We start from the raw sequence: 13,130 nt of genomic DNA, 5'->3' as shown, positions 1-13,130 counted from the left end.
TACACACTGTAAGAATATGACTCTACGATACAAAGCCATGTGATAATGATGTTTTCAATCCACAATGATCACCAGAAAAAACCCCATGTAAACAAAAATCACCTATAATAATAATAATAATAACTTTATTTATAAAGCACTTTAAACAACTGCAGTTGCCACAAAGTGCTGTACATGAGAACTCATGGACAAAAAGCTATTACAAACCATTAAAAACCGTAAAACGAAGGACTATAAAAAACACACTAAAATGAAAAGACATTAAAAGCACTAAGAACAGGAGCAATGCCTCAGCCAGTGTCGAAAGCCAAAGAATAAAAATGTGTTTTTAGGGAGGGTTTGAAGATGGACAGTGAGGGGGCCTGTCTGATGTGCAGCAGCAAGGTGTTCCAGAGTGCCGGAGCAGCAACAGAAAAGGCTCTATCCCCTCTGAGCTTCCGCTTAGACCTTGGTACCTATTCCCACCTCGGCTCAATATAATAACCAAACCTATCAACCATGGAATTATGAAGACTTTGCATAAGCCATCTAAGTCAAATATACAGTGCACAAGCCTTAGGTTGCCAAGGGGAACCATGAATCTTTCCAGCGAGAGACATCCTACCTCACAACTCACAATTCGTAGGTTGTCATGGCTACCACACGGAACAATTTACATCAAACAGATCTTTAATATCTCTAATACCTTCCACATCTCCAGCCTCCCGCTCCCCTGACCTACTACTTCCTGAGAAGACTACGGAGAGTCGGTTTGTCAAGGAAGACGCTCTCTAACTTCTACAGGTGCACAGTCGAGAGCATGCTGACCGGTTGCATCGTGGCTTGGTTCGGCAATTTGAGCGCCCTGGAGAGGAAAAGACTACAAAAAGTAGTAAACACTGCCCAGTCCATCATCGGCTCTGACCTTCCCTCCATTGAGGGGATTTATCGCAGTCGCTGCCTCAAAAAGGCTGGCAGTATCATCAAAGACCCACACCATCCTGGCCACACACTCATCTCCCTGCTACCTTCAGGTAGAAGGTACAGGAGCCTGAAGACTGCAACAACCAGGTTCAGGAATAGCTACTTCCCCACACCCCACATTAAACCTGACTCGGACAAAACGTTGATTATTAATAACCAATTATCTGTTATTTGCACTTTATCATTTTATTTATTCATGTGTGTATATATTTATATTATAGTATAGGGACACACTGATCTGTTTTGTAGTCAATGCCTACTATATTCTGTTGTGCTGAAGCAAAGCAAGAATTTCATTGTCCTATCAGGGACACATGACAATAAACTCACTTGAACTTGAACTTGACTCTCAGTCTGAAGAAGGGCTCGGCCCGAAACACCACCCATTCCTTCTCTCCAGAGATGCTGCCTGTCCCACTGAGTTACTCCAGCGTTTTGTGTGTGTCATGGATCTTTAACAGGGTTCTGAAGTTCATACTGTCCCACACAGCGAAGTCCAGAGAGATGGTGCCAAGACTCAACACAGATAGTTGGACAAATATTAAATATCCATCCCACAAAATTTCATTGGGACCTCAGCGCTCAAACTCCAAACCTGTTCCGATATCCAGTAAATAAAAGCTCGCCGGAATTCCAGTTTTCTCGTCATTCCCACTGATTCTCTTGCCAAGTGAAAAATAAAACATTCAACCAGTCCTACCCTTTGTATTTTAAATGATGAAAAGAAACTCAAAATGCAGAACACCAGAGGAATTGAGACACATCAGGTGGTCAATGGGACCAAATCTTTAGAGTTTAGATATACAGCATGGCCCTTCAGCCCACTGAGTCCATGATCATCCGTTCACACTAGTTCTGTGTTATCCCACATTCACATCCACACCCTACACACGAGTGACAATTTTACAGAGTACAATTAACCTACAAACCCGCATATGTTTGGGATGTGGGTGGAAACCAGAGCGCCCGGAGGAAACCGGGAGTACGTGCATTCTCCACACAGACAGCACCCTAGGGCAGGATCGAACCCAGGTGTCCGGCACAAGATGATAAAGTGGGTCACAGATTTATCAATTCTTGACAGCAGTGAATTAAAGTAGGATGTAGTACAATTAATTTCTGTTTCAACAGGGAACAGAAATGTCATGGGAGATGATTCCTGGATTAGGGGATATTAGTGGATACAGGGAGTTTGGGCAGGTTTGGATTGTTTTCCCAAGAATGCCGGAGGTTGAGGGGAGATCTAACAGAAGTATATAAAATCATGAGTTGACAGTCAGAACAATTTTCCCAGGATGGAAAAATCAAATGCTGGAGGGCATAGTTTAGTTTAGTTTAGTTTAGTTTGGAAACAGGCCCTTTGGCCCAACACGTCCGCACCGACCAGCGATCGCATACACACTAGGGGCCAATTTATAATTTTTACCAAAGGCAATTATCCTACAAACCTGTACGTCTTTGGAGTGTGGGAGGAAACCAGAGCACCCGGGGAAAACCCACACGTTCACATGGAGAACGTACAAACGCCGTACACAGAGCACCTGAAGTCAGGATCGAACCCGGGTCTCTGGCACTGTGAGGCAGCAACTCTCCCGCTGTGCCACCGTGCCGCCCCAAATTAGCGTTAAGGTGAGAGGAGCAAAGTTTGAAAGGAGATGTGCGGGGCAAGTATTTTTACACAGAAGGTGGTGAGTGCTTGGAACGTGTTGGTGGAGGCAGATGCGATTGTAGCATTTAGGTAAGTAAGTAAGTAAGTTTACTGGCCAAGTATTCACATACAAGGAATTTGCCTTGGTGCTCCGCCCACAAGTAACAACATGACACACAGTGACAGTTACGAATGACTCAGAAAACACTAAACATTAATAATAATAAAACATTAATGATAAAACACCATTGATCAAGCATGTGAACCAACAGAATTCCAGATCAAAGGGAGGCTACAGATTTTTGGCTGTTGAATAGAGCAACTACTCGTGGATAAAAACTGTTTTTATGTCTGTGGCTGTGGCAGCTTTGACAGTCCGGAGTCGCCTTCCAGAGGGAAGTGATTGAAAGAGTTTGTGGCCAGGGTGAGAGGGGTCAGAGATGATCTTGCCCGCTCACTTCCTGGCCCTTGCAGTGTACAGTGCCCTTGCAGTGTACATTTATGAGACTTTTGCACAGGGCACATGGACATGCAGCAAACGGAGAGATATGAACTATGAGCAAGGAGGTAAGCGTTGGCCTTAGCATTATATTTGGCATGGACTTAGTGGGCCGAAGGGCCTGTTCTCCATGCTGTACTGTTCTATGTTCTATGGCTCATACCCCACTGTCCTGTGGTGGATGGTTTGCTTTCATAATGGGGAGTTTACTCAACGTTCAGAGTTTCTTTGAACTCCCTGTTTCATTACCGGAATCATTTTTAATCTATTTTTTTTCTTTTGAAATTCAATGACAGTGATTATCAGAATTTTGAGAAGTAGGTTATAATCGAGGATGGTCAGATGGGAGTCCTTCTATGAAATTAGCTGTCGTGGATTAAAAAGTCCCCAATCACCCACTAACTATATCATTCAGTTCTCAAGTATATGGCAGGTTCAAGCCAGTATAATTTGTCCGTTTTGATTAAGCTGCTGAACTAGAATCAAGAGCGGCCTCCGTGACTATTGGTCTGCTGACTTGAATTGAAGGGCGGCAAGGTGGCGCTGGGGTAGAGCTGCTGCCTCACAGCGCCAGAGACCCAGGTTCAATCCCGACTATGGGTGCTTGTCTTCATAGAAACATAGAAACATAGAAAATAGGTGCAGGAGTAGGCCATTCGGCCCTTCGAGCCTGCACCACCATTCAATATGATCATGGCTGATCATCCAACTCAGTATCCTGTACCTGCCTTCTCTCCATACCCCCTGATCCCTTTAGCCACAAGGGCCACATCTAACTCCCTCTTAAATATAGCCAATGAACTGTGGCCTCAACTAGTTCATTGTTTTTCTCATCTTGGTCCTAAAAGACTTCCCCCTTATCCTTAAACTGTGACCCCTTGTTCTGGACTTCCCCAACATCGGGAACAATCTTCCTGCATCTAGCATTCATGGAGTTTGCGCATTCTCCCCGTGACCTGTGTGGGTTTCCTCTGGGTGCTCCGGTTTCCTCCTGCACTCCAAAGACGGGCAGGTTTGCAGGTTAATTGGCTTGGTGTAAATGTAAAAATGGAAAATTGTCCTCTAGTGTGTGTAGGGCGGTGTTAATGTGCAGGGTCGGTGTGGACCAAGGGCCTGTTTCTGCTCACTATCTCTAAATTAAAACAAGAAACAAAAAAAAACAGGAATTTAAATCGAAGAGTTAATTTAAAATGTAATCTCAGCGATGGTTAGCCAAGAAATTCCCTAAAGCCACAGCTAGTTATCTAACGTCCCTCAGTGGAAGAAACCTATATCCAGCCTAGCCTGACCCCATAACCATTGCCATTGTCATAGAGAGATGTAGCGTGGAAACCTGGTGCAGAAGGTCAGTAGATGCATCCACTATAACCACAATTAGGTTAGATTAGATCAGATATTTATTTATTGTCATTCGATAAAAACATGTTTCCACATGAATCAGGAACGAAATTTGTACCCAGCAGCGTAATAGTGCAGTAATGCCCCTGTCCCACTTAGGAAACCTGAACGGAAACCTCTGGAGACTTTGCGCCCCACCCAAGGTTTCCGTGCGGTTCCCAGAGGTTGCAGGAGGTTGCAGGTGGTGGAAGCAGGTAGGGAGACTGACAAAAACCTCCGGGAACCGCACGGAAACCTTGGGTGGGGCGCAAAGTCTCCAGAGGTTTCCGTTCAGGTTTCCTAAGTGGGACAGGGGCAAATGACATCAATAAAGTGCAGTAAAGACATCAATAAATTCTAACATATAAAAACCTTCCACAATAAAATCTAACGAGCCTATGAATAAATAGTAAAAAGTAAAAAAGCGGCATGGTGAAAAGACAGCAGGATAATAATGTCCATAGCAGCAGCAGTAGCTGCAGACAGTTCACTGAGGTAGCAAGGGTTCAGTCAGTGAGGTCGGGTGTTTAAAAGTCTCACAGCCTCGGGGACGATGCTGGCTTAAAGCCTTGGTACACAAAATGCCTATTTCCTTCGCTCCATAGATGCTGCTGCACCCGCTGAGTTTCTCCAGCTTTTTTGTGTACCTTCGATTTTCCAGCATCTGCAGTTCCTTCTTGAACACGATGGCTTAAAGCCTTGTTGTCCTGGCCTTTATGCTACGCAGCCTTCTCCCAGAGGGGAGGAAAATCCATCCTAAACATCTCCAGTTACTCCAGTGTCTATCTTCTGTGGTGTTGAAATTTGGTTCAGCCTTCGATGCACAGAAAATACTGCATACCAAAGACAAAAAAAAATTGCCTGCTTATTAAAGGGAGCAGCATCTGGAGCCCATTTCAAGGGAGACATGCGTTTTATGTAGGAAGGGGTGTGGGGTCAAAATGTTCCTTCGACTTAAACCAGCGGCGCTCACACCCATAGAAGAAACTAAAAGATGATCTCAGATCTTTCGATTATAGCATAACTACAAGTTTACAAATAACCTCAAATTTGAAGACATCGGTAAACAAAATTATAAAGAGCATAGATAGGCTAGATAGTGAGAATCATTTGCCATGGCAGGGCTGCATAAAACCAGAGGACATATTAGTTGATTGAAAGATACGGCATTGAAACAGGCCCTTCGGCCCACAAGTCCATCGATCGCCCATTCACACTAGTTCTATGTTCTGTATCCACTTGCATCCACTCCCTGCACACTAAGGGGGCAATTTAAAGAGGCCAGTTAACCGATAAACCCGTACAACTTTGGGATGTGGGAGGAAACCGGAGCACCCGGAGGAAACCCACGAGGTCACAGGGAGAGCGTGCAGACTCCACACAAGTTTAAGGTAAAGGGTGGTAGATTCAGAGGTGATCTGAGGAAGGTTTTCTTTTCAACCAGCGGGTGTCTTAGAGTCATGGGGTTGCAGAGTTATGGATATGCAGAGAATGGAGGGATACGGATCGCATGCAGGCTGAGGAGTTTAATTTAACTTGGCATCATGTTCGGCACAGACATTGTGAGCCAAAGGTTCCTGTGTTCCTGTGCTACTCTATGCGATGTACCTCACTCTGCATCTAAAAAGTTGTCCTTCTCGTTCCTATTACATTTTTTCCCTCTCAACGTAAATCTATGCTCTCCACGTCTATGTACTCCACATACCCCTACCCTGGTGAAAGACTCCTGGTGAAGGGCAGTCATGGTGGCGCAGCGGTAGAGTCGCTGCCTTACAGCGAATACAGCGCCGGAGACCCCGGTTCGATCCCGACTACAAGCGCTGCCTGTACGGAGTTTGCACGTTCTCCCCGTGACCCGCGTGGGTTTTCTCCGAGATCTTCGGTTTCCTCCCGCACTCCAAAGACGTACGGGTTTGTAGGTCACTTGGCTTCGGTAAATGTAAAAATTGCCCCTTGTGGGTGTAGGATAGTGTTAGTGTGCGGGGGTCGCTGGTCGGCGCTGACCCGTTGGGCCTGTTTCCGCGCTGTATCTTTAAACTAAACTAAACTGTGTATTCAGGCGACGTTTCGGGCCAAAACCCTTCTTCAGACTGATGGGGGGTGGGGGGGAGAAGGAAGGAAAAGGGGAGGAGGAGGAGGAGGAGCCCGAAGGCGGGCGGATGGGAGGGTGGGAGGAGACAGCTAGAGGGTTAAGGAAGGGGAGGAGACAGCAAGGGCTAGCAAAATTGGGAGAATTCAATGTTAATGCCATCCGGACGCAAGGTCCCCAGACGGAATATGAGGTGCTGTTCCTCCAATTTCCGCTGTTGATCACTCTGGCAATGGAGGAGACCCAGGACAGAGAGGTCGGATTGGGAATGGGAGGGGGAGTTGAAGTGCTGAGCCACCGGGAGTTCAGGTAGGTTATTGCAGACTGAGCGGAGGTGTTCGGCCACCAGTTCTGAGCAAAGTTAAGTTGTTCTGAAGAATCTGAAGAAGGGTTCCGACCTGAAACGTCTCCTAAGGAAGTTGAAAGGACCTTGGATGTATTCACAAACACTGACCCTGTTATGTCCAAGCACACTCTCAGAGATGCTCATCTGGATAGAAGTGTGTGTTGTCTTTGACAAAGGCACCACAGTGTGAGACCTATCATGCAGATTCCAGCCCTGTCATGGGTATACACAGCTGAAACCAACGTGTCTCTCAGGCCTTGCCACTAATCCTTTGATGCTCTCGCGTACAAACAGAGCTTCGCTCGTGAATCTCATCGCAGTGGTTTTCTTATAGACGGGTCCTCTACAACCTGGCCCCTATTTATAGCGAAAGTCGATGGATGGAGCCATGATCTTGTATCAGTTCAGTTTCAGTTTCAGTTGATGCCAACTGGCACATGTGACAAATAAATGTATCTCGCATCTTGCATCTTGTCTCGTGTACTGAGGTACAGTGAAACATTTTTTGTTGCGTGCTAACCATTCAGCAGAAAGACAATAAATCCACCACATTTATGCTTAAACCTCGTGAGCATTGATTAAGAATGCAGTCTGCGGAGGGATTTCTTTAACCAGAGGGTGGTGAATCTGAGGAATTCATTGCCACAGACTGCTGTGGAAGCCAAAACCTTGGGTATTTTTAATGCCAAGATTGAGAGGTTCTTGATTATTAAGGGCGTCAAAGGTTACGGGAAGAAGTCAGGAGAATGGGATGGAGAGGGGAAAATAGATCAGCCATGATCGAATGGACGAGCAATTTCATTGCGTCGAACAGCCTAAAGGGTCTGTGTTCAAAAGGGAACTGCAGATGCTGGAATATCGAAGGTACACAAAATTGCTGGGGAAACTCAGCGGGTGCAGCAGCATCTATGGAGCGAAGGAAATAGGCGACGTTTCGGGCCGAAACGTCGCCTATTTCCTTCGCTCCATAGATGCTGCTGCACCCGCTGAGTTTCCCCAGCAATTTTGTGTACCTAGCCTAAAGGGTCTGTCCCACTTTCATGACCTAATTTGCAACCTTTTTTACTCGTGGACATTTTTCATCAGGCTAGAAAAACGCCCCGACCTACTTGATGCCACGAGTACCTACGACTAACATCACGACCTGCTACGACTTACCTACGACCTCGTGACGACCATGCTGCGAGTACGAGTCAAGGGCAAACTCGGCAGAGGTCGTGAATTAGGTCATGAAAGTGGGGCAGGCCCTTAATTCTATTCCTAACTCTTCTGGTCTTATTTTTATTTTTGACTGGAGGTCTGTGACTAGTGTACAGGAAGGAACTGCAGATGCTGGATTACAAAATCGAAGTGAGATACAAAATGCTGGAGTAACTCAGCGGGTCAGGCAGCGTCTCTGGAGGTGTTCCACAGGGATCAGTACAGAGGCCTTTGTCATTCTCTTCCTCCCCTTCCTCAGCCCTCGGGCTCCTCCTCCTCCCCCTTTTTCCTTTCTTCTCCCCGCCACCCCCCATCAGTCTGAAGAAGCGTTTCGGCCCGAAACGTTGCCTATTTCCTTTGCTCCATAGATGCTGCTGCACCCGTTGAGTTTCTCCAGCATTTTTGTCTACCTTTGTCATTGAATTGGACGAAAATGTGGGTGGTCTGATTAGTAGGCTACATGGAAATTGGTGGAGGAGTGGATAGTGAGGAAGGTTGTCAAGGGATCCAGCAGGATTGAGGTCAGTTAGAAATTGGGCAGAGACATGGCAGATGGAGTTTAATCTGGACAAATGTGAGGTGATGCATTTTGAAAGGTCAAGAGCAAGGGTATACTGTAAATACTGTACACTGGTAGATAGAGCTCTTAGGGCTAACAGAATCAAGGGATATGGGGAGAAGGCAGGAACGGGGTACTGATTCTGGATGATCATCCATGATCATATTGAATGGCAGTGCTGGCTCGAAGGGCCAAATGGACTACTCCTGCACCTATTGTCTATGTTTCCCCTGGCTAAAGGGATCAGGGGGTATGGAGAGAAGGCAGGTCCAGGATACTGAGTTGGATGATCAGCCATGATCATATTGAATGGCGGTGCAGGCTCGAAGGGCCGAATGGCCTACTCCTGCACCTATTTTCTATGTTTCTACGTAAATGGCACAATCCTAAGGAACATTAATGGGCAAAGGGAACTTGGGGCCTCTAGCACCGTGAAAGTGGCAACTCGATAAATAGTGCAGTAAAGAAGGCCTATGGCATGCTGACCTTCATTAGTCAAGAGATCAAGTATAAAACGAGAGGTTAGACAACATGGATTGTTTATGTTGGAGAATCAAAGACTGGGGTGGAAATATTATACACTGGAGAGGGCAGCTTTAAGGTGAGACGAGGAAAATTTAAAGACTTGCAAGGCAAGTACTGTGTATAAGAGTTTAAGAAGGAACTGCAGATGCTGGAAAAATTGAAGGTACACAAAAATGCTGGAGAAACTCAGCGGGTGCAGCAGCATCTATGGAGCGAAGGAAATAGGCAACGTTTCGGGCCGAAACCCTTCTTCAGACTGAAATTTCCTTTGCTTATCATTTCCTTACCCGTAAGGAAACATTTCCTTATCTCTATATCTCCCTCTCCCGATTGAAGAAGGGTCTCAACCTCGAATGTCACCCATTCCTTCTGTCCAGAGATGCTGCCTGTCCTGCTGAGTTACTCCAGCATTTTGTATCTATCTTTGGTTTAAACCAGCATCTGCAGTTCCTTCCTACAGCTTCACACACCTGCCTTGCTTCTCTGCTAAATTCAGTCAAAACCACCTTGAGAAATATATTGGATGATTACATATTATAAATGGCGTAGTTTAAAAGGTTTTTCAACGAATATATTTGTTATGCTACACACATTCATCTAACTAATAGACCCAACAAAATGGAATAACTCAGTAGGTAGACAAAAGTGCTGGAGAAACTCAGCGGGTGCAGCAGCATCTATGGAGCGAAGGAACTCGGCAACGTTTCGGGCCGAAAGCCTTCTTCAGACTGTACTCAGTAGGTCAGGCAGCATCTCTGGAGAACATGGATAGGTGACGTTTCAGATCGAGAGCATTCTTCAGACCCAGGTCTAGGCCCAAAACGTCACCTTTAGTGATACAATATGGAGACCGGCCCTTCGACCCACCGAGTCCGCGCCGACCAGCGATCACCCCATCACTAACGTTATCCAACACACTAGGAACAATTTACAATTTTTACCGAAGCCAATTAACCTACAAACCTGTACATCTTCGCAATGTGGGAGGAAACCAGAGCACGCGGAGAAAACCCACACGGTCGCAGGGAGAACGTACAAACTCCGTACAGACAGCATCCGTAGTCAGGATCGAACCCGGGTCTCTGGCGCTGTAAGGCAGCAACTCTACCGCTGCACCACTGAGCCACCCCTCATGTTCCACCCAACCTAACCATGTTCTCCAGAGATGTGGTCAGACTTGCTGAGCTACTCCAGTGCTTTATGTCCAATGCTCCACTGTGGACTTTGCACTACCAACTTTGGTTCTGCACTATTATGGTTTGGTTTTCTCGTATTACCGATTATTAATTTATTGTTTTCAAGTTCAAGTGAGTTTATTGTCATATGTCCCTGATAGGACAATGAAATTCTTGCTTTGCTTCAGCACACAGAACATAGTAGGCATTTACTACAAAACAGATCAATGTGTCCATATACTATGATATAAATATATACACACATGAATAAATAAAATGATAAAGTGCAAATAACAGTTTTATTGGCTATTGCATATTTATTTGTAGTGTCGTTAACTTAATGGGCCAATGTGGCTGCAGCTAGTGGAGTCACACAGTATGGAAACAGGTCCTTCGGCCCAACTTCCCCAGGCCGACCAACATGCCCCATCTATACTTAGCCCCACCCGCCCACGCTTGGCCCATATCCCAAGCCTATCCTATCCATGTACCTGTCCAATTGTTGTTTAAATATTATGGTATTAGCGTAAGAATTTCATTTAGGTTGCTGGCACCTATGACAATTAAACACTCGTGACTCTTGTAACAGATGTCTACAGATCAAATGCTGTAATTGGGATTAAAATAGACAGGTACCTGATGGTGAACACAGTAGAACCAAGGACTAGTTCTGATCACTGTGACTCTAAGACGTAGCCTCATCAGAGGCCCTGGACATATGTCATTTTTGAGACGCACAGACTGAGGAAGGATCCCAACATGAAACGTCACCTGCCCATTCCCTCCCCGGCCGCTGACTGATCCGTTGAGTTCCTCCAGCACTTTGTATTTCTCTCAAGATTCCGGCACCTGCAGTTTCTTGTGTCTCCTCAACAAATATTAAGTTGGTAGACACAAGGAACTTCAGATCTGGTTCGAAAAAACTCCCCCACAAAGTGCAGGAGTAACTCAGCGGGCCAGACAGCATCTCCGGCGGACACGAGTTGGTGAAGTTTCGGGACCACCTTCAAACTAGACTTGTGTCTCCTACAATATGAACGCTGCCTTGACGATAGAAGCTACAGAGAGAAGCCTCCGGAGAGGTGAGGGACGTGGGAGGGTGGGAGGGAAGGCGGGAATCTCAAACACCAGGGGGGAGCAAAGGGTGCAGAGAAATCTTGAGACAGTTGGAACAAAAAGTTTCATGGAGAAACCATTCGGGCAGGCAACAGAAGAAACTACAGATGCTGGCATCTTGAGCCAAGCACAGTGTTGGAGTAACTCAGCGGGTCAGGCAGCATCTGTGGAGGGAATGGACCAAGTGACATTTCGGGTCTGGACACATCTTCAGATACATACAACCTTTCAAAAAAACAAACAAAAGAGGGAAATATCTCAATGTGCCCCTCGTTGGAAGACATGGATAGGATGGGCCGAACGGTTTTGAAATGATGAAGGAAGAGAGACGAGGAACAGAGAGAAGCAACTAGTGAGAGGAACGATAGAGATACAAGGATAACCATATTAAAAAAAGTGGAGATATAAGGAAATGCAGATGCTGTTTTTTTCAAAAGACAAAGTGCTGGAGTAACTCAGCGGGTCAGGCAGCATCTCTGGAGAAAATGAGTTTCAGGTCGAGACCGTTCTTCAGACTGAGAGTCAGGGGGGAAACAAACGGGAGATGATGTAGAGAGATCGCATCTCAGGAGCAGTAACGCACTTGGAGGGTATTTTCGGAGTAAAGTCGATATTTTAAAAAAAAGTGGAGGAGATTGTTGAGCTCCAAACCAACCTGAGAGGGGGTGTAGATCCAGTGGTCTGTCTCCCTGGAGCCGGCGGGACGGGAGGGGAACCTTGACTTGAAACTATCTCGACTCCCTCTCGCTCAAGGCAGATCCAGACGATAGTATCCACCGGCTTGAAGACCCATTGGATTTCAATTCAAAACATCTCCGATGATTTTCTTTGTCCTCCTTAACTGTGGGCAAGTTGTCCCCACCGTGCGCCGCTCGCTTCCAAAAGCTGATTCGAATCACCCCTTTTTTTGTTGTTGTTTTGGCTTCTCTGCAGACTTTTCCCGATCGCACCTCCTGGAGTTGGTTACAAAGCGAGATCTACTGCCCTGCACATGAATCTGCCGAGCGTCACAGCCAGCGAGACCTTTGCAAGGATTGAGCCTGATTTGCTGGCTCCGTCTCGCCTGTGCCCTCTCGTCCCCTCCCCTTCCCACTGAAGTTTCAGGAAGGAACTGCAAATCAAAGATCCATCCTATAGCGGAGGCTCTGCTATAAGGTCTTTGCTGCAAATGCTGCTTAGTTTATGAATACACAAAATCACGAGAGAGGTATAGATCCGGTAGAGGCACATACAGAGTCCTTTACCCAGAGTAGGGGAATCGAGGGCCAGAGGACATAGGTTCAAGGCGAAGGGGAAAAGATTTAATAGGAATCCGAGGGGTAGCTTTTCCACACATTGGTGGGTGTATGGAGCAAGCTGCCAGAGTAGGTAGTTGAGGCTGGGACTATCCCATCGTTTAAGAAACAGTTGGACAGGTACATGGATAGGACAGGTTTGGAGGGTTATGGACCAAGCGCAGGGAAGTGGGACTAGGGTAGCTGGGACATTGTTGGCCGGTGTGGGTGACAATAGACAATAGGTACAGGAGTAGGCCATTCGGCCCTTCGAGCCAACACCGCCATTCAATGTGATCACCCCAAACCAGTACACCGTTCCTGCCTTCTCCCCATATCCCCTGACTCCGCTATTTTTA

At 46.3% G+C, this 13,130-nt stretch overlaps 1 protein-coding gene across 1 annotated transcript in view; it reads right to left on the bottom strand.

The window, feature by feature from the left end:
* trpv4 (transient receptor potential cation channel subfamily V member 4) overlaps positions 1 to 12,538 on the bottom strand; it is a 61,197-nt gene extending 48,659 nt beyond the window's left edge. Inside the window, exon 1 of the mRNA XM_033043776.1 lies at positions 12,153 to 12,538. The gene's annotated coding sequence lies outside the window, so the exon portion shown is untranslated. The remainder of the gene's footprint in view (positions 1 to 12,152) is intronic.
* Positions 12,539 to 13,130: the final 592 nt, after the last annotated feature.

This window comes from Amblyraja radiata, chromosome 25 (genome assembly GCF_010909765.2).
Source record: "Amblyraja radiata isolate CabotCenter1 chromosome 25, sAmbRad1.1.pri, whole genome shotgun sequence".
NCBI classification, from domain to species: Eukaryota; Metazoa; Chordata; class Chondrichthyes; order Rajiformes; family Rajidae; genus Amblyraja; species Amblyraja radiata.
Note: the sequence above shows the minus strand (reverse complement) of the source record. Positions and strands in the feature narration are given on the sequence as shown.